The sequence below is a fragment of the Papio anubis genome, chromosome 7, assembly GCF_008728515.1.
Source record: "Papio anubis isolate 15944 chromosome 7, Panubis1.0, whole genome shotgun sequence".
In the NCBI taxonomy this organism is placed as follows: domain Eukaryota; kingdom Metazoa; phylum Chordata; class Mammalia; order Primates; family Cercopithecidae; genus Papio; species Papio anubis.
This window is the reverse complement of record NC_044982.1, coordinates 121,141,895-121,147,930: the sequence shown is the minus strand read 5'-3', so window position 1 is coordinate 121,147,930 and position 6,036 is coordinate 121,141,895. Positions and strand designations below refer to the sequence as shown.

The window sequence follows — 6,036 nt, the reverse complement described above, 5'->3', positions numbered from 1 at the left end:
ACAGGAGGAAGCACCTTTGTTCTAGGTCATCAATTTATTCAGAACAAGGCTGCAGCCAGAAGTTGGGAGTTTAGAGAACTTTGGCCAGTTCCTCAAAGGGAGAGGCTGACAAATGTAGGCAGAGTGTCCCTGGTCCAAGGGTCAAGGTGGGAAGTGGAAAGACAAGACAGACATGAGGCAGATGCCCAGTTCTGGTGCCTGGCTGAGTGTGGTCCTGAGGTTCTTTCTGGTTGGCAGGAAGGGAAACAACTTCTCATTACTTCAACTGATGTTCAGGATACTGAGAGTTCTGACCCCATCTACTTTTTTTTCTCTTTTTTTTTTGAGACGGAGAGCCACGCCCAGGCTGGAGCACAGTGGCCGGATCTCAGCTCACTGCAGCTCCACCTCCCGGTTTGGCGCCATTCTCCTGCCTCAGCCTCCTGAGTAGCTGGGACTACAGGCGCCCGCCACCTCGCCCGGCTAAGTTTTTGTATTTTTTAGTAGAGACGGGGTTTCACCGTGTTAACCAGGATGGTCTCGATCTCCTGACCTCGTGATCCACCCGTCTCGGCCTCCCAAAGTGCTGGGATTACAGGCTTGAGCCACCGCGCCCGGCTTTTTTTCTCATTTTTAATCTGTGGTTCCTGACCTCGGAATGACTTCTGTGAGACCGTAGTGTCTGGTACCTCATGGCTTTTGCTCACCGTCTTCTCAGATGGTCTCCAGGCTTCAGCTTCCCTGTCTGCTCCATACTGTCTTAGGATGAGTTCTCTCAGAAAAAGCCTCTGAGGTGCCTGTTTGTATCCTGGAAGTTTACTGGGGAGAACTCTCAGGATCAATGCCTGTAAGGAGAGAGGGATGAGGGCCTCAGCCAACCTTGGGGGGAATTCTGGAGTTGGGATGACTTTTCAGAGTTGCCTCCAATGAAGGCAATGTAATCACCCAATGGGTTCTACCTGCCCCCTGCACAGATAAAACCAATTCACTGAGACCATAGTATTGCAGTAAAGAAAGAGTTTAATTAATGCAAGACTGGCCAAGTAGAAGATGGAGTTATTACTCAAATCAGTCTCCCTGAAGACTTGGAGGTTAGGGTTTTTCACAGATGGTTGGGTGGGCAGGGGCCTAGAGAATGAGTGCTGCTGATTGGTTGAGGATGCAATTACAGGAGTGTGGAAAACGGTCCTTGTGCGCTGAGTCCACCTCTGGGTGGGGGCCGCAGGACCGGTTGAGTCATGAGTCATGAGTCCAGGTGGGGTCAGTCAGTTACCAGAATGCAAAAGTCTGAAAAATATCTCAAAAGACCAATCTTAGGTTCTATAACAGTGATGTTATCTATAGGAGCAGTTGGGGAAGCCACAAATCTTGTGACCTCTGGCTACATGACTCCTGAGCAGTAAAGGATGATAAAAACTATGCCTACACTTCAGCAGATTTCAGGCCCTTCTCATAGTCCTAATCTTATGGCCTTTCATGAATCTTACAAAGGCTGTTTCAGCCTCCAAATGAGGAGGGGACCCATCTTAGGGAGGGACTGTTATCATCTTTGCTTCAAAGTTAAACCATAAATTAAATTCCTCCCACGGTTAGCTTAGCCTATGCACAGGAATGAGCAAGGACAGCCAGCCTGTGAGACTAGAAGCAAGATGGAGTCAGCCATGCTAGATTTCTCTTGTTTTTGTAATCTTTACGAAGTCTGTGGCAATGACAGCAGGAGCCAGGGCTTTGTCCTCCCACTAGGCATTGGATACTATCTGCTCCTCAGGAAGGGACATAACTCAGCTGAGGGCAATCTTCAGAGACAGAGACTTAGCTATGGGTAGTCCATAGCCAACAATGCCAATGGCTGGGCAAATAGCACCTGCATCCTGAAAGGGATATGGTGGCACAACACAGCATCCCTTACATCTTCTGTCTGACTCTTTCCTAAAGAGTGACTCTTGTGGGGCCCGCTGGTCACTCTGCAGTAGAAGAGGTGTCCATTTGTGAGTGTCATCATGTCCTGTCACCCTACAGGCTTCCCTCATTTCCATCCTATAAAGATGGCCACCACTGGCCAGGCGCGGTGGCTCACGCTCGCAATCCCAGCACTTTGGGAGGCTGAGGCAGGTGGATCATGTAAGGTCAGGAGTTTGAGACCAGCCTGGCCATTATGGTGAAACCCCGTCTCCACTGAAAATACAAAAATTAGCCAGGTGTCATGGCGGGTGCCTGTAATCCCAACTACTCTGGCAGGCTGAGGCAGAAGAATCGCTTGAACCCGGGAGGTGAAGGTTGCGATGAGCCAAGATCGTGCCACTGCACTCCAGCCTGGATGACAGAGTACAACTCCGTCTCAAAAAAAAAACCAACCAACCAACCAACCAAAGATGGCCAACATTGACTTGGGTCTGATCCTCTGTCTAATCAGTTGGGGGATAGGTTGCAGAACTACCCCACTCAGAGCAAGACAACTTTTTCAGAAGGGACTGTAAAAAGAATGGTGTCACATGATAGCTGTAACAAAGGTGTTGGGGAAATGTATATCTGGTACCCAGACGCCCCAACACGATTGCAGAAGCTCACTTAATTCCAAACCCAACTGCTTGAAGCATCTGTGGCTGTTAATACTCTCTCTACCAGGGTCAATATTGGCCTGGAGCCTGTGTGGAGTTGAGGCTGCCCATGGCTAGCTGGCTGGTCTCTAGCTGAGAGGGCCTAAGGAGGAGATAAGTGCTGACAGAGACAACATGGTCTATGGCACATGAAATCTTCATTCTTGGGGAGATAGAGCTATCATAGGAGTGAGGAGAACCTAGGTAACATTGAACTCAGGGTTAAGAGACTTGAATTTGAGTTCTAACTCTGGAACTTGCTAATTACAAGCAAGTCACTGGCCCAAGCTTAGTCAGTCAGCAAATGTTTAGTGAGCACCTATGGCCAGGAACTGTGTTTAGCACTGGAGAGTCCCTCTCTGGCCTCACTGTTCTTCTTTGTAAAATAAAAGTGTGGATGCTGAATGCAATGGCTCATGTCTGTAATCCCAGCACTTTGGGAGGCTGAGGCGGGCAGATCACTTGAGGCCAGAAATTTGAGACCAGCCTGGGAACATGGGGAAATCTGGTCTCTATAAAAAAAAAAAAAAAAAAAAAAAGAAAATTAGCTGGGTGTGGTGGCGCACCCTGTGATTCCAGCTAATTGGAACGGTGAGATGGGAGGATCACTTGAGCCTGGGAGGTGGAGGTCGCAGTGAGCCAAGACCACATCACTGCACTCTAGAGTGAGACCCTGTCATACACACACACACACACACACACACACACACATACACACACACACACAACAGGTTTGGGAGATTATCTCAATGAATTAAAATGATGGCCATACTTTTAGAAACAAAAATCCAAGGTGCATAGTCTGCCACTGCCAGAAGATTTGATATTGAGGATACCCCCAGGAAGTTCAGGATGTAGGATCTCATTATATACCTACAGAGACTCTATTTCCCAATCCCCCGCATTTGTTTCCCCCAGACAAATTACATAGAGTGACTTAATCCTTAGAATCATGGTGAGAAGGGAGAGGTAGACATTATAGACATTATATAAGTTATATAGTCTCCTATCTTGCTATTTTTTTTTTTTTGAGGTGGAGTCTCGCTCTGTCACTTAGGCTGGAGTGCAGCGGCGCGATCTCGGCTCACTACAACCTCCGCCTCCCGGGTTCAAGCAATTCTCCTATCTCAGCCTCCCGAGTAGCTGGGACTGCAGGCGCCCGCCACCACACCTGGCTAATTTTTGTACTTTTAGTAGAGACTGGGATTCCCATATTGGTCAGGCTGGTCTCGAACTCCTGACCTCAGGTGATCCAACTGCCTCAGCTTCCCAAAGTGCTGGGATTGCAGGCATGAGTCACTGGCACCGGTCTTTTGCTAATCTTTGAAATCCTTTAAGTGTTTACCTTGATTTTTTGAATTCTTTAGAATTTAAATGGTCTGAGTTTAAATAGTCCTGAACACATTTCTCAAACACTGTTATGTAAACAAAGCCCAGCCATGGTGATTACATAGCCAGGTTTTTTCCAACCCCGGGAGACTTTTATCACAATTTTATCTCAGGGTCAAGCATCGGTACTGCTGAAGTGGTTTGCATTTGAACAGTCTTTCAGAAGTTGGTGCCAGATTCAGAGTTCCCTGTATAGCAGATCTGGTAAGGTAGGTGTATTAGTCTGTTCTCATGCTGCCGATAAAGACATTTCAGAGACTGGGTAATTTATAAAGAAAAAGAGGTTTAATGGATTCACAGTTCCATGTGGCTGTGGAAGCCTCAAAATCATGGCAGAAGGCAAAGGGCATGTCTTACCTGGCGGCAGACAAGAGAGAATGGAAGTCATACAAAAGGGAAAACCCCTTATAAAACCATCAGATGTCATGAGACTTATTCACTAACAGGAGAACTGTATGGAGGAAAACATTCCCATGATTCAATTATCTCCCACTGGGCCCCTCCCACATCATGTGGGATTTATGGGAGCTACAATTCAAGATGAGATTCGGGTGGGGACACAAAGCCTAACCATATCAGTGGGGCCACTAAGGTATATAGGTATAAAGTGTACTAAGGTGGTGTCACCTTAATCACATGTACACTCTACCCCGGTCACAGAGCCCTGGGAGCTGAATATTGAGGAGCAGAGAGGAACAGGGATCAGAGGCACAGAATTTGGCTTGCTCTTGTAGACAGCAATAGAGATGGGCACAAGGCTGAGTGAAATCTCATCAGAGAAGTGAGTGCTTAGCACATATAAGGCAAGGTCCTTAGTGCCTTAAGAGATATCAAGGGAAGGTAAGGAAGATTAAAATGTGTCGTGTTGGCCGGGCGAGGTGGCTCAAGCCTGTAATCCCAGCACTTTGGGAGGCCGAGATGGGCGGATCATGAGGTCAGGAGATCGAGACCATCCTGGCTAACACGGTGAAACCCCACCTCTACTGAAAAAAAAATACAAAAAAACTAGCCAGGCGAGGTGGCGGGCGCCTGTAGTCCCAGCTACTCGGGAGGCTGAGGGAGGAGAATGGTGTAAACCCAGGAGGCGGAGCTTGCAGCGAGCCGAGATCCCGCCACTGCACTCCAGCCTGGGCTACAGAGCGAGACTCCGTCTCAAAAAAAAAAAGAAAAGAAAAAGTGTCGTATTTGTTTTATGTGACTCACTTTATACATACTAACAGTCAATCAATAATAATAACAAAGATAAGTGCTTTGAAGTACCTACTATGGGCCAGGTACTGTGCTTAGTACTTTATATCTTCTTTTCTTTTATTTCATGCATTCATTCAACACGTTTGTCTTAAGATCTACTAGGTAGTAAGTGCTGGAAGACACTGATGAATAAAAATCTCTGCCCTGGAGGACTTTTCATTCTGCTGGGAAAGACAGGCCGTAGATGTAGTAAATAAGTAATTAAGTACAGTGTTAGAAGATGACAATTACTGTGGAAAAGAATAGATCTGGGTTAGGTGGATCAGGAATGCCCGCATCGGGGGAGCACAGAAACGGTTTACAATATTAAGTAGATGGTCCAAGTGAAGCAGGACAGTTCCCTGACCCCTTCGTGGGTGGGAACTGGAGTGCACTGGCACTGATAGGGGTGAACTCCACTCACTCTCTGCTCTACCCGTCATGGGAGGGGGAGCACAGGTGAGCAAGTGCCGGAGCCAGGGTGCGTGCTTTTAGGCGTCGGCAAGAGTGAGCTCTGTACTGGCCCATGGCAGCATCTAAGGGAGGGTGCCTGAAGCCCCTGAAGCCCCAGAGGAAGCGTTACAGTGCCCCTTTAGCTCTGCTGTCTGCAGACAGCTTAACAGCTCAGTAGAGGGTCACCGTGACAGCCTTTTGTGCCCACACTCGAGGCACACGAGTTCTTGTCTGGATTCCAGGAGGAATAAGGTCTCACAAACGAATTGAAGGTGGTAAATGTGGGGGATTTTATTGCCAACGAAAGTGGCTCTCAGTGAGAAAGGGAGCTGAAAAGGGGATGGAACGAGAAGGTAATCTTTCCCTAAGTCCAGCCGTCCCTGCCAGA

General features: G+C 47.8%; 1 long non-coding RNA gene across 1 annotated transcript; it reads right to left on the bottom strand.

Annotated features, from left to right (window-relative positions):
• Positions 1-598: 598 nt before the first annotated feature.
• On the bottom strand, positions 599-5,480 carry LOC108587068. The gene is made up of 2 exons (XR_001905257.3): positions 5,226-5,480; positions 599-824 (listed from the first exon to the last, which is right to left on the bottom strand). It is a non-coding gene; the product is annotated as an uncharacterized LOC108587068 (long non-coding RNA).
• Between the last annotated feature and the right edge of the window lie 556 nt (positions 5,481-6,036).